Source organism: Gossypium hirsutum, chromosome A05, assembly GCF_007990345.1.
Source record: "Gossypium hirsutum isolate 1008001.06 chromosome A05, Gossypium_hirsutum_v2.1, whole genome shotgun sequence".
Lineage (NCBI taxonomy): Eukaryota > Viridiplantae > Streptophyta > Magnoliopsida > Malvales > Malvaceae > Gossypium > Gossypium hirsutum.
In genome coordinates, this window is record NC_053428.1 from 88,286,517 (window position 1) to 88,302,679 (window position 16,163).

The window sequence follows — 16,163 nt, forward strand, 5'->3', positions numbered from 1 at the left end:
ATTCCATGATGAGGGACATTCCATAATAATTCTTTGTACCTTTCTCATGCCTCATACAAGGACTCATCATCCATCTGTTGGAAAGTAGTGATCTCGTTCCTCAATTTAGCATTCTTGTTAGGTGGGAAGTACTTCATAAGGAATCTTTCTGTAACTCTAGCCATGTGGTAATGGAATTTGGTGGCAATTATTTTGATAAACCGTAATTTATTCATATTTTTACCCCATGCTTAACACATTTTTATGGATGATTTTTCCTCAGAATTGGTGATTTCGATGCTCCTAATGCCTTAATTTCATGTTTTATACTTAGGAGAGCATAGGAGAGCGAAAGGAATGAGAAATGGGCCAAAAACAGAGAAAATGGGCCAAAGTATGAAATCAACACGGCCTGGACTTCCTCACACGGGTATACCACATGGCTGTGTAAATTTGGCATAATCGAAGCACGACTCATAGGGGTAGAACACACACCTGTGCCATTCTAAGAGGTTCGAGCACGGCCTGAAATAATCGTACACGGGCATATCCCTACCAAGCCGAAGTTGAGTCTAATTCGAAAAGGCTAATTTTGAGGGTTCTTAGGCATTCCAAAGCCTATAAATACACCCTAGAAGAGGAAGAAAAGGGGACAGAGAAAAAATGAGGCAGGGAACTGCTCAAGGGAAGCCGATTGATCCATCTTAGAAGTCGAATTCACCATCAAGACTGAAGATCTCCCCTCAATTTCTTTTCAAGAGTTTTGGGTTTTCTTTATGTTTTGTATTCATTATTCTTCTCAGATGTTTTCCTTTTTAGTTATGAACTAAATTCCCTAAATACCTAAAGGGAATGAAACCTAAGACGAATCTTGTTATTATTTTCTGAATTGTATGATAAATATTTAACTTGTTCTTAATTATGTGTTCTTAATTCTTGTTTTGATATCCTAAGATACTGATTCAAGATAAGCTCTTATTCAGAAGAGGTATAGACCTTGTCTAAGAGTACATTTGTCATAATTAGGCGTAGTTGATTGTGCACCTAGAGATAGGGTGACAAGATTTTGCCAAATTAGGGTGAAACCTAATAAGGGGATCTATAGATCGAGCTAATGCAACCCTAGGGTGTTAATTAGAGAAAAGTCTTAATTATTCAATCTAGGGATTAGACGTTATTAGTCTTGAATAGGGATAATAACATAATCTAGGGATCTCTACGGAACAAGTTAAATGAATGAATCGTCTGATTCGGAGCCAGAATAACAAGTAAAGTCTAGGTGAATTTTTCCTTAGGTATTGTCTTAATTCAATTGTTTTCCAAAAAGTAATCCACCAATTCTACTTTTTGTGAATTCTTAGTTTAGATAATTAGCTAGTTAAAACAAAACCCCCTTATTTTTAGGCTAGATAATAAAAAGATAGTCATTACTAGTACTTTTAGTTCCTTTGGGATCGACAATTCGGTTTTGCTAAAACTATACTACTGTTCGATAGCTACACTTGCCTACATCGTGATAATAGTTAGTTTCAAGAACGATTCATTATAAATATTTAAAACCTATCACACAAAAATCGCAATCAAGTTTTTGGCACCGTTGCCGGGGAACTAAGATATTAGGAACCCTCAATTTTTATTACTTTAGCCATTTATTTTTCTTGCAAGTTAATTTTATTTATTTTTATTATTTATTAATTTACTTTTTCTTTCTCTTGGAATTTTTTTATAGTTTATGACTAGAAGAAACTCGTCAGGACCACTACTTTTTGATGAAGAAATCAATCGCACAGTTCACAGAAACCAAAGAGAAATAATGCGAAGCTTAAGATACACAGAGAACGAGCAAGCAGACGATACTTCAACCACAACCGAGGAGATGGCTGAAAACCAAGAAAATCTGCTACCTCCTGCGATTGCTGTTAATCAGAATCCTACTCCGCGTACTATGTATGATTATGCTAAACCTGCTTTAACAGGAACTGAGTCAAGTTTAGTTGACCTGCTATTGCTGTAAATAATTTTGAACTGAAACCTAACACAATTCAAATGATACAACAATTTGTTCAGTTTGATGGTTTGCAGGATGAGGATCCAAACACTCATTTGGAAAATTTCCTAGAATTCTGTGATACATTTAAAATTAATGGCATTTCTGACGAATGCCATTCATCTTCGGTTATTCCCTTTTTCATTGAGGAACAAAGCTAAACAGTGGTTGAACTCGTTACCACAAGGGTCAACTACTACTTAGGAACAAATGACCGAAAATTTTTTATTAAAATATTTTCCCCTGGCTAAAATAACCAAATTACGTAATGATATCTCTTCGTTTGTGCAGATGGACTTAGAAACTCTTTACGAGGCATGGGAGAGATACAAGGACCTATTGTGAAGGTGTCTTCATCATGGATTACCTCTATGGTAGCAAGTTCAAACATTCTATAATGGTGTGAACCCCTCGACAAGGCAAATGATTGATGCAGCAGTCGGGGGAACCATCATCAACAAAACACCTAAAGAGGCTTATGAGTTTATTGAAGAGATGTCACTAAATAACTATCAGTGGCAAGTCATGAGGACTAAGCCAACTAAAACAGCAGGTGTTTATAACATCAATTCAGTTACTATGCTGTCAAACCAGGTAGAACTTCTAAATAAAAAGATTGATGGTTTACTTGGTATTACTCAGGTACATCCAGTAATGAGGTGCGAGACAAATGGAGGAGGAGCATGCACAAAGTATCAGCCCTTCAACCCTAACATCGAGGAGGAACAAGTCTAATAGATGGGTAACAATAACTCTAGATCCCAAAATAACCCATATAGTAACACTTATAATGCGGGTTGGAGGAACCATCCCAATTTCTCATGGGGCGATCAAGGAAATCAAAGACCACAACATCTTCCAGGTTTTCAACAATCACCCTATCAACAGGAAAAGAAACCGAACCTTGAAGAGAAGCTGTCTAAATTTATCTCGGTGTTAGAAACCCGTTCTAGAACATTGAGACAGCACTTAAAAATCAACAAGTGCCGATCCAAGGGCTCGAAACTCAGATATGCCAGCTATCCAAACTAATTTCGGAAAGACCACTAGGAAGTTTACCTAGTAACACCAAATCAAAAGAGCATGTAAAAGCAGTTACACTAAGGAGTGGGAAAGTGTTAGCGGAATCTGAAAAGAAGCTAACAAAAGAAGCCGTGATAAGTGAAAATGGGGAAGAAAAACCCGAAAATAGTGACAAACCACTGTCGAAGGAATATAAACCACCAGTTCCATACCTAGCAAAATTAAAAAAAAGACCATATTGATGCACAATTCGGTAAGTTTCTTGAACTTTTTAAGCAATTACATATCAACTTACCTTTTGTTGAAGCCATCTCGCAGATGCCTACATACACAAAATTTTTTAAGGAGCTTCTAATAAATAAAAGGAAGTTTGAGGACTTATATACAGTAGAACTCAACGAGGAGTGCTCAACTATACTCCAAAACAAACTGCCAACCAAACTGAAAGATCCAGAAAGTTTTACTATCCCTTGTTTAATTGGTAGTCTAAATGTTGAGAAAGCACTAGCTGATTTAGGCGCTAGCATTAATTTGATGCCATATAAAATTTTCAAACAACTTGGTCTTGGGGAACCTAAACCCACTAGGATGAGTATTCAATTTGTAACACCCCTTACCCGTACCCGAGGCCGGGATAAGGTACGAGGCATTACCGGACAAACATACAAACATTAAACTAAAATATAGGCCATAAAATTTCATTCATATTTCAAAACGTTCATTCACTTACACATAGTCCCTTATTTGAGTCTACGGAGCCCAAAACATACTTTAGCAAGGTTTCGGGACTAAACCGAGAACTTAAAAAAATCTTGGAAATTTCATGCTTTAAGGTTCCACACGCCTGTGTCCCAAAGTTGTGTTCCATATACGGCTGAGACACATGGTCGTGTCTCTGCCTGTGTGGAATATACCTAGGGTATTTTCCAAGCTTTGGTCAACCTTAATCTCTTACACACTTATACATTTATACCAAGATTATCATCTTACCAGATATCTTCAGCTTAATCATCAAGCATTCATATTTAAAGCTAGATTATATCTTCATAAAATACCACAATTCAGATGCCCAGAATAACATGTTTGCCTGAAACATTTCAATTTAACTCCATACCCAACAAGCATTACATTGAGACTAGTCATATATATATATACATGTCATGATACATATCATTCTCTTTCTGTTTTCTTATAAACGCATATCATTTATTTCATTATATCAATATTTCATATACCATAGTTTTGATCTATTCAACATATATTTATTTTCCTCCTCCTCCTCTCCATTCCACATCCTTAATGTATATAGCATTCTTGTAAGTACGATTTCACAATTTACTAATAAATGCTCACAACAAACTGTCCACACGAGTCATAGTCACTTACTTATTTATAATTTGAGCTACAAAGCTCCAAATTAAGATCCGTAAATTTCCCTAAAACTAGACTCACATATATTTCCACCATAAAATTTTCATAATTTTTGGATTAGCCAATTAGTACAGTTTATTCATTAAAATTTCCCCTGTTTCACTTTCTGACAGTTCTGACCTCTCTTCACTAAAAATTAATTATCTCGCAGTACAGAACTCGGATAATGTTCTTGATGATTTATCTTGAAAATAAACTCATTAGGGATTTTAAAAATATAATTTTTGGTTTATCCAATTAGTACAGTTTTTTTTTTCCAAATTTTTGTGATTTTCCAAAGCCAGAACAGGGGATCACGTAATCATTCTGAACTAGTCTCACAAAAAACATAAATATCTCAAAATATAGAACTCCTTTTCTTGATATGTTTCTTTTATATGAAAATAGACTCATTAAGTTTTAATTTGATATCTCATTCAGTCTCTGATTCAATTTCTACTATTTTTGGTGATTTTTAAAATCACGTCACTGCTACTGTCCAAAACAGTTTTATTGCTAATTCACTCTTTCACACTTTCTTTGTATTAACCTCATTTTAACATACATATCACAAATCATTTTCACCACATTTCATACATCACAAGTATAGGCCCATGATTACAAGGTCACCATAAAATCATCCTCACGTATAATTTACTTGTTTATAACCTTACCACATCCCGGTCACTTAATGTACACATCATTCACATAACCAAGTTCCTGCACTTATTCATCACAAAACTCACAAAGCAATACATAGAGAGTCTTCCATTGAACGCTTCGAATCAATCCTCGATACTTGGTGGTTTCAGCACATAGCTCCACCCATCATATAGTTTGGCTCTCTTGTACACATGGTGAACACTTAGTACCACCCATGTGACCTAGCCAGTTTATCTCGTAGCTCTCTTGTCTACATGGTGTCCTTCACTTGGAACCACGCAGTATCACCTAGCTACATAAATCCCGTAGCTCTCTTGTCTACATGGTGTACACATAGTATCACCCATGCGACCTAGCTACATCATAATGTCTTGTAGCTCTGTTGTACACATGAAGTGCACTCAGCACCATACATGTGAACTAGCTACATACCATCTGTATCATCCAATCTTTCCGAAGGTTCAACCGGGATTTCTCTCTCCTTTCCAACAATTACACCAATCAAGTAATTATCAACAAACTTATTTCCAACATTATTATAAAATATCATAATACAACTAAAATTGATGTATTACTTACATATAAACTTACATCTCATTTAATATCAAGGTAATAACATTAAATTACACACTGCCTTATTAAAAATCATATGAACTTACAATTTCTCATAATATCCATAATCATAGAAATCACATTTATGTATGATAATTCAATGCACTTCATGTACCATAGACATATTTTAAATCAATTCATAAACTGGGCACCATAAACATTTAATTTAACATAATTCAATTAATTTACTAAATTTAACTTTCAAATATAAATTACAGCATTATTGCTGTATTATTATCACACCAACTTACATACTTTCAACACCTCGACAATCATAGTAAATATATCAATTTTACATTGAAACATGCATAAATTAATGCTTATTATACATATGAACTTACCTCGATACTAAAACGGCCATTTTACCAACTTTCCCAATTTTCGATTTTTCTCTCATTCTAGGTTCAAATCTCGTTTTCCAAGATCTAAAACATCATATTTTACTTATTTAATTAATTTCCTATTCAAAATAGTCCTTAACTCAAACTTTGGAAAAATTAGAATTTTGCCCCTAAACTTTTGCATATTTACACTTTTGCCCCTAGGCTCGGGAATTAAACTTCATCCCTTATTATTATGTTTTATCACATGCAGATCACTTTTCCCTCCTACGGCAACATCAAATTCTCACTCTAACATATACTTATGAGTATTAGGTATTTTTACCAATTAAGCCCTTTTACTCGTTTTCACTCAAAACCGAGTAGCACAAGTTGTCAAACATAATTTAAAACCTCATATTCTATCATAAAACATCAAAATAAACACATTTTACCTATGGGTATTTTTCCAAATATGAACCCTAGCTTAAATTATTGCTAGAATAAGCTTAATCAAATTACCAAGATTCCAAAAACGTAAAGAGCTTGAAAAACGGGGTTAGAACGGACTTACTATTGAGCTTGGAAAGCTTGAAAACCCTAGACATGGCTTCCCCCATGCTAATTTCGGCCTCCATGAAAAAGATGAGTCAATTTTGGCTTTACTTCCCTCTTTATTTCTTTTAATTACCAAATGACCAAAATGCCCTTCTTTACTAAACTTTTAAAAATTCCATCCAGGTCCAATTTTTGTCCATAACTTAGAAATTGGTAAAATTGCTATTTAAGACCTCCTAATTAATATTTCAAAGAAATTTCATACTAGAAACTTCTAGAATGCAAGTTTTGCAACTTATTCAATTTAGTTCCTAACTTCAAATTGAGCACTTTATGCGTAGAATTTCTTCACGAAATTTTCACAAAATCATGCAATCATATCATAGACCTTAAAATAATCATAAAATAATTATTTCTATCTCGAATTTTGTGGTCCCGAAACCTCTGTTCCAACTAGACCCAATTTTGGGCTATTACAACTCTCCCTCCCTTTAGAGATTTTCGTCCTCGAAAATCTTACCGGAGTGAGGTTTAGTATCTTTCTCATAATTTCTAGCATTACTAACTAATTGTTTTCAAGATGATACTTTCAGAAACACTCTGTCATCAATTTGAATCCCAAGATAACTCAGTCAACTCTGATATTCCTCTAACTCTGTCCTTCACTTGTCAACCATTCTCAGTCCCTGGTTATATCTATAATTATTTTATCACAGAACTCTTTGATTCCACACTTAGGAACTTAGTCAACATGATTCTCATGAATTTCCGTTATATATACCTCATCAGTAAGGGGGTGAGGTCGTACAGTCTCTAACTCGATTCTGACATGTATCTATATGACACATTTTTTTTCATTATCCACATATGTCATTATAATCATACTATCCACTTCAAACAATTTAGTATTCATATCTGTCTTACGTAAAGTTTCCAATTATCTCATTTCAAACAAGTGCACTCACTCATACATTCTATGAATTTTGAATAACTTTAGTCATCACGTTTACTAATCAATTTAGTCAAGCATGCAACAACATATGAAGGCCAAACAAATATGAATAAATATATCACTATATAAACTTTCATCTCACATATTATCACATATACATATATCACGAATTCTTATTCATACCTTTCCGAGTTTAACACATCATAGCTACACTTTATTCAAATACTTCAATATTACTATCAAATGGTCAGATGTAGTTCGATTGGAGAATACTTGATTTTAAACAAAATGGTCCCCATTAGTGTCTGGAGACATCACACTATCACATATTTGTGGCATGTATAACTAAACTCTTACACTTACTATGTTAGTACGAGAATCGACTCAACCTGGCTCTGATACCACTAAATGTAACACCACTTACCCGTACCCGGGGCCAGGATAAGGTACGAGGTGTTACCGGACAAACATACAAACATTAAACTAAAATACAGGCCATAAAATTTCATTCATATTTCAAAACGTTCATTCACTTACACATAGTCCCTTATTTGAGTCTACGGAGCCCAAAACATACTTTAAAAAGGATTCGGGACTAAACCGAGAACTTACAAAAATCTTAGAAATTTCATGCTTTAAGGTTCCACATGCCCGTGTCCCAAAGTCGTGTTCTATACACGGCTGAGACACATGGTCGTGTCTCTACTTGTGTGGAATACACCTAGGCTATTTTCCAAGCTTTGGTCAACCTTAATCTCTTACACACTTATACATTTATACCAAGATTATCATCTTACCAAATATCTTCAGCTTAATCATCAAGCATTCATATTTAAAGTTAGATCATATCTTTATAAAATACCACAATTTAGATGCGCAGAATAACATGTTTGCCTGAAACATTTCAATTCAACTCCATACCCAACAAGCATTACATTGAGACTAGTCATATAAATATACATGTCATGATACATATCATTCTCTTTCGTTTTCTTATAAACACATATCATTTAATTTCATTATATCAATATTTCATATACCATAGTTTCCATGTATTCCACATATATTTATTTTCCTCCTCCTCCTCTCCATTCCACATCCTTAATGTATATAGCATTCTTGTAAGTACGATTTTACAATTTACTCATAATTTTTGGTTTAGCCAATTAGTACAGTTTATTCATTAAATTTTCCCCTGTTTCACTTTCTGATAGTTTTGACCTCTCTTCACTAAAAATTAATTATCTCGCAGTACAGAACTCAGATAATGTTCTTGTTGATTTATCTTGAAAATAAACTCATTAGGGATTTTAAAAATATAATTTTGAGCCTCTAATTACTTTTTTTCCAAATTTTTTTGATTTTCCAATGTCAGAACAGGGGATCACGTAATCATTCTGAACCAGTCTCACAAAAAATAAATATCTCAAAATATAGAACTCCTTTTTTTGATCTGTTTTTTTTATATGAAAATAGACTCATTAAATTTTAATTTGATATCTCATTCAGTCTCTGATTCAATTTCTACTATTTTTGGTGATTTTTAAAAAATCATATCACTGTTACTGTCCGAAACAGTTTTATTGCTAATTCACTCTTTCACACTTTGTTTGTATTAACCTCATTTTAACATACATATCACAAATCATTTTCACCACATTTCATACATCACAAGTATAGGCCCATGATTACAAGGTCACCATAAAATCATCCTCACGTATAATTTACTTGTTTATAACCTTACCACATCCCGGTCACTTAATGTACACATCATTCACATAACCAAGTTCCTGCACTTATTCATCACAAAACTCACAAAGCAATACATAGAGAGTCTCCCGTTGAACACTTCCGATCAATCCTCGATACTTGGTGGTTTTAGCACATAGCTCCACCCATCATATAGTTCGGCTCTCTTGTACACATGGTGAACACTTAGTACCACCCATGTGACCTAGCCAGTTTATCTCGTAGCTCTCTTGTCTACATGGTGTCCTTCACCTGGAACCACGCATGCGACCTAGCTACATATATCCCGTAGCTCTCTTGTCTACATGGTGTACACATAGTATCACCCATGCGACCTAGCTATATCATAATGTCTTGTAGCTCTATTGTACACATGATGTGCACTCAGCACCATACATGTGAACTAGCTACATACCATTGTATCATCCAATCTTTCCAAAGGTTCAACCGGGATTTCTCTCTCTTTTCCAACAATTTCACCAATCAAGTAATTAGCAACAAACTTATTTCCAACATTATTATAAAATATCATAATACAACTAAAATTGATGTATTACTTACATATAAACTTACATCTCATTTAATATCAAGGTAATAACATTAAATTACATATTGCCTTATTAAAAATCATATGAACTTACAATTTCTCATAATATCCATAATCATAGAAATCACATTTATGTATGATAATTCAATGCACTTCATGTACCATATACATATTTTTAAATCAATTCATAAACTGGGCACCATAAACATTTAATTTAACATAATTCAATTAATTTACTAAATTTAACTTTCAAATATAAATTACAGCATTATTGCTGTATTATTATCACACCAACTTACATACTTTCAACACCTCAGCAATCATAGTAAATATATCAATTTTACATTGAAACATGCATAAATTAATGCTTATTATACATATGAACTTACCTCGATACTAAAACGGCCATTTTACCAACTTTCCCAATTTTCGATTTTTCTCTCATTCTAGGTTCAAATCTCATTTTTCGAGATCTAAAACATCATATTTTACTTATTTAATTAATGTACTATTCAAAACAGTCCTTAACTCAAACTTTGGAAAAATTACAATTTTGCCCCTAAACTTTTGCATATTTACACTTTTGCCCCTAGGCTTGGGAATTAAACTTCATCCCTTATTATTATGTTTTATGACATGCTGATCACTTTTCCCTCCTATGGCAACATCAAATTCTCACTCTAACATATACTTATGAGTATTAGGTATTTTTACCGATTAAGCCTTTTTACTCGTTTTCACTCAAAACCGAGTAGCACAAGTTGTCTAACATAATTTAAAACCTCATATTCTATCATAAAACATCAAAATAAACACATTTTACCTATGGGTATTTTTCTAAATATGAACCCTAGCTTAAATTATTGCTAGAATAAGCTTAATCAAATTACCGGGATTCTAAAAATGTAAAGAACTTGAAAAACGGGGTTAGAATGGACTTACTATTGAGCTTGGAAAGCTTGAAAACCCTAGCCATGGCTTCCCCCATGCTAATTTCGGCCTCCATGAAAAAGATGAGTCAATTTTGGCTTTATTTTCCCTTTTTATTTCTTTTAATTACCAAATGACCAAAATGCCCTTCCTTACTAAACTTTCAAAAATTCCATCCATGTCCATTTTTTGTCCATAACTTAGAAATTGGTAAAATTTCTATTTAAGACCTCCTAATTAATATTTCAAAGCAATTTCATACTAGAAACTTCTAGAATGCAAGTTTTGGAACTTATTCAATTTAGTCCCTAAATTCAAATTGAACACTTTATGTATAGAATTTCTTCACGAAATTTTCACAAAATCATGCAATCATATCATAGACCTTAAAATAATCATAAAATAATTATTTCTATCTCGAATTTTGTGGTCCCAAAACCTCTATTCCAATTAGACCCAATTTTGGGCTATTACACAATTAGCCGATAGATTTGTTAAATATCCTAGGGGTATTATAGAAGACGTACTTGTGAAAGTAGATAAATTAATATTTCCTGTTGAGTTTGTTCTGCTTGACATTGACGAAGATGTGGAAGTTCCCTTAATTTTAGGACGCCCATTTTTAGCCACTGGTAGGGCTGTAATCGATGTGGGTGACGGTAAATTGGTACTTAGAGTAGGTGATGAGGAGACTATCTTTAAAATTTATGATGCTATGAGGTTTTCTAAGGAACAAGTTGATTCATGTTATTTTATTGACTCTATTGATCATACTACTTCAGACTCTTTTCAGGAAATTATACAGAAGGACACGACAGAACTGTATCTAGCTCAAAAAGAGGAGACAGATGATGAACCTAATGAGCATTCTTCAAGGCAAGTAGAATATGAGGGCATTAAGATAAACAATGAACTTAAGCAAAAACCCTCTATTGAAAAGCCTCCCAAACTAGAACTTAAACAATTACCAAACCACTTGGAATACGCATTCCTTAGAAATAATTCTACATTACCAGTTATTATTGCTTCTAACTTGCAACCCAAGGAGAAAGAGGAATTAATCCAAGTATTAAAAGAACATAAAAAGGACATAACTTGGAAAATTTCTGACATTAAAGGAATCAGCCCTTCTTTTTGCACCCACAAAATTTTGATGGAAGATGAATACAAACCGTGTGTGCAAGCTCAAAGATGACTGAACCCCAACATGAAGGAAGTTGTTAAAGCCAAGGTAATTAAACTTCTAGATGTTGGAATTATTTATCCTATTTCTGATAGTTCTTGGGTAAGTCCAGTGTAGGTTGTCCCTAAGAAAGGAGGCATGACGGTTGTGACCAACGAGAAGAATGAATTAATCCCAACAAGGATAGTCACATGATGGAGAGTTTGCATTGACTACAAGAAACTGAATGATGCCACAAGAAAAGATCACTTCCCCTTGCCATTCATTGACCAAATGTTGGAAAGATTATCTGGGCACTTGTACTACTACTTTTTAGATGGACTCTCTGGCTACTTCCAAATCCCAATAGTTCCTGAAGATCAAGAAAAGACGACGTTCACATGCCCATATGGTACGCTCGCTTATCGTAGAATGCCTTTTGGATTATGTAATGCTCCCACCACTTCTCAGCGCTGTATGATGGCCATCTTTGACGAACTCGTGGAAGATATCATGGAAGTATTTATGGATGATTTCTCGGTATTCGATAACTCTTTCCATCTCTACCTTAAAAATTTAAAACGAGTTTTAATAAGATGTGAGGAAACGAACCTTGTGCTTAATTGGGAGAAATGTCACTTCATGGTTCAAGAAGGTATTGTATTAGGGCATAAATTTCTAGTAAAGGGATTGAAGTGGACAAATCTAAAATAGAAACAATAAAAAAATTACCCCCTCCTAGTTTGGTTAAGACTATTAGAAGCTTTTTAGGACATGCTAGTTTTTATAGAAAATTTATTAAGGATTTTTCTAAAATAGCTAAACCTTTTACTAAATTGCTAGAAAAAGATATACCTTTTAATTTCAATCAAGAGTGTTTAGAAGCATTTAAGGGTCCGTTTGGAAGCAAGGAAAATATCTTCCGTAAATTGTTTTCCTGCTTTTACGGTGTTTGGAAGCATGAAAACATTTTACATTTGTAAAATGTTTTACAAACACGGGTAAAATAACCTTCAATTTGGGGAAAATGTCTTACCGATTTCATTTCTATAAGACATTTTCCATCCCTCGTTCTTCATCCAGGTAAGTCTTCTTCTTCTTCTTCTTCTTCTTCTTCCATTCTTCAACTTCTTATAATATTTTTTCAACTTCCTCTTCCCAAACCTTAACAAGTCTCTACAAGCAGTAGAGAAAGGTTTTTTTTCAGTCATTTTTAGATCTTTTTTTTTCAAGGAAAAATGGAAGACCAATACAAAATTAAAGGATAACAATGGCACTAGGACTATTTCTAACTAGAGCTCTTCTCTCTGTCTTCGGTGTTAGTTTCTTCCTCTGTTGCACTTTGGTTGGATTTACCATCTGTAGGCTTCTCAACATTATGTATTCCTTGCCATATCAAATTCAAGTTGACTAAACTAATGTATAATGGAAGAACAATTCTAACACCATTGTTATGTAGACTAAATTCAAGTTTTTTTAAATAGCTGGATCAAAGTAAATATGATCTTTGCATTTTACGTTGCTTCATGATTTTCTTCATCAACATCAAGCTAATTGAAAAATTCATAAAAATATTTTGAATACAAGGAAACTATAAAAATGGAGATATGAGTTGGGATATTTAGAATTGTCTTTTTCTTATGTAAACCAGTGAATGTTAGAAAAGAAAGCTGCTTAAAATATTTCCATAACAAGTATAATATGTTGTTGGAGTTTCAACACACTTTAACCGGGTAAAGTAAGAATTTCAAACAGAGCACCAGCAGCAACGTATTATACTCGGGTAAAATATGAAGGAAAATTTTTTATTAATATATAAATTTAAAATATAAATTTATTAATATATATATATATAAAGTAAACTCTATCGAACAAGGAAAAGATAATAAATTCTTAAATATATAATTTTTTATTAAAACAGCTTTTCAGGAAAATATTTCAGGAAATCTGCCAAATAACAGAAAATATTTTACACAGATTCATCCAAACACCAGAAAAGTAAATCATTTTCCAGAAATCATTTTTCAAGAAATTATTTTCCAGAAATCATTTTCCAGAAAACATTTTACCTGCAAACAAATGGAACGTAATACTTTAAAGGATAAATTAATTAATGCTCCAATCATAATTGCACCTGATTGGAACTTACCATTTGAATTAATGTGTGATGCAAGTGATTTTGTAGTAGGTGCAGTATTGGGACAGTGAAGAGACAAGCATTTTCAACCTATCTATTATGCGAGCAAAACTTTTATAGCTGCACAAGAGAATTATACTACTACGAAAAAAGAATTGCTAGCTGTGGTTTTTGCATTTGATAAATTTCGATCATATCTTATATTGTCTAAAGTTGTTGTTTACATTAACCATTCCGCCCTTCGCTGCCTTTTAACTAAAATTGATGCAAAACCTTGTCTCATTCGATGGATTCTCCTATTGCAGGAATTTGACTTGGAAATTTAGGATAAGAAAGGAGCTGAAAATCTCGCGGCTGATCATCTGTACAGGCTTGAGAACTCCAATACCAAAGAACTAGATGAAGTTGAAATAAATGATTCGTTTTCTGAAGAACAATTTTTCACTATATCTGACTGTGAGATACCTTGGTTTGCAGACATCGCGAATTTTTTAGCCGCTAACATTATCCCAAAAGGGTTAACACACCAGCAAAAGAAGCAATTCTTTAATGATGTGAAAAAATACTTTTGGGACAACCCCTTTCTTTTTCGCAGATGTGCAGATCAAGTCAATGGAAGATGCGTTACAAGATCAGAAACATCAAAAATACTGGAACATTTCCACTCAGGGCCAACTGGAGGACACTATAGTGGAACTAAGACTGCACATAAAATACTTGAATCAGGTTTTTACTAGCCCTCGTTATTCAAAGATGCTAACAGGTATGTTACTTCATGTGACAAATGCCAACGGATAGGTAACATATCTAAACGTGATGAAATACCTCAAAACTATATGCTTTCATGTGAAAAATTTGACATTTGGGGTGTCGATTCCATGGGCCCATTCCCCAGTTCATTTGGGAATAAATACATCTTAGTACCAGTTGATTATATGTCCAAATGGGTGGAAGCCCAAGCTCTACCTACTAATGATGCTACAGTGGTAGTACGTTTCCTTAAGAAACTCTTCTCGAGATTCGAAACACCTAGAGCAATTATCAGTGACAGGGGTAGTCATTTTTTGTAATACCCAATTTGAAAAAACTCTTAAGAAATACGGAGTTCATCATAGAACAGCCACCCCATACCATCCTTAAACTAATGGACAAGTTGAAGTGGCAAACCGAGAAATCAAACAGATCCTTGAAAAAATAGTAGAATCAAACAGAAAAGATTGGGCAATGAAAGTAGATGATGCCTTATGGGCTTACAGAACTACTTTTAAGACCGCCATAGGGACATCACCTTACAGACTTGTTTATGGAAAAAGTTGTCATCAACCATTCGGACTAGAGCATAAAGCTTTTTGGGCTATTAAATTTCTAAACCTTGATCCCGAACTTGCAGGAAAAAATAGGTTGATGCAGCTGAATGAACTTGATGAATGGCGAGCCGATGCATACGAAAACTCATGCCTATACAAGGAAGCAACAAAGCGGCGCCATGACACTTGTTTAAAGTAACGAAAACAATTTGAAGTTGGAGATCTTGTCCTCTTATACAACTCAAGACTCAAATTGTTTCCTGGGAAACTTAAATCACGATGGTTAGGACCTTTCGTATTTCAATTTGTTCTTCCATATGACACAATAGAGGTAAGCCACCCATCACATGGTACTTTCCAAGTAAAAGGACATCGTCTCAAACTTTATAATGGCGAGAATTTTAAAGACGATGGAGAGGAGCTACGTCTCCACAAACCACCCTGAATAAACCAATAAGGTAACAGTCGAGCTTAGACTATAAACAAGCACTTCTTAGGAGGCAACCCGAGTACTAACGGTTTTAAATTACTTAAATTTCAATTTTTAAACATCTAGGTCACTAACAGAGTCTTTGAGCACAGGTTCCCAACTCTACACGACCGATCACACGGCCACGGATGGTAACACAGCCGTGCAATACGACCGTCCGAAAATAGGGTGAAAGTTATCTTTCCCAACATGGGATGCGATAAGTGGCCACGGGCGTGCGACCTGGCTGTGGTCAAATCTGCCAAATGAACATGGGCGTGCGACATGCTCGTGTCTA

General features: G+C 34.1%; 2 non-coding genes across 2 annotated transcripts; one reads left to right on the forward strand and one right to left on the reverse strand.

Moving 5' to 3' along the window:
* Window positions 1–107, forward strand: LOC121229773 (small nucleolar RNA R71). The gene has a single exon (XR_005927729.1). It is a non-coding gene; the product is annotated as a small nucleolar RNA R71 (small nucleolar RNA).
* Window positions 108–2,285: 2,178 nt separating this feature from the next.
* LOC121230057 (small nucleolar RNA R71) lies at window positions 2,286–2,391 on the reverse strand. Its single transcript, XR_005928009.1, has one exon. It is a non-coding gene; the product is annotated as a small nucleolar RNA R71 (small nucleolar RNA).
* Window positions 2,392–16,163: the final 13,772 nt, after the last annotated feature.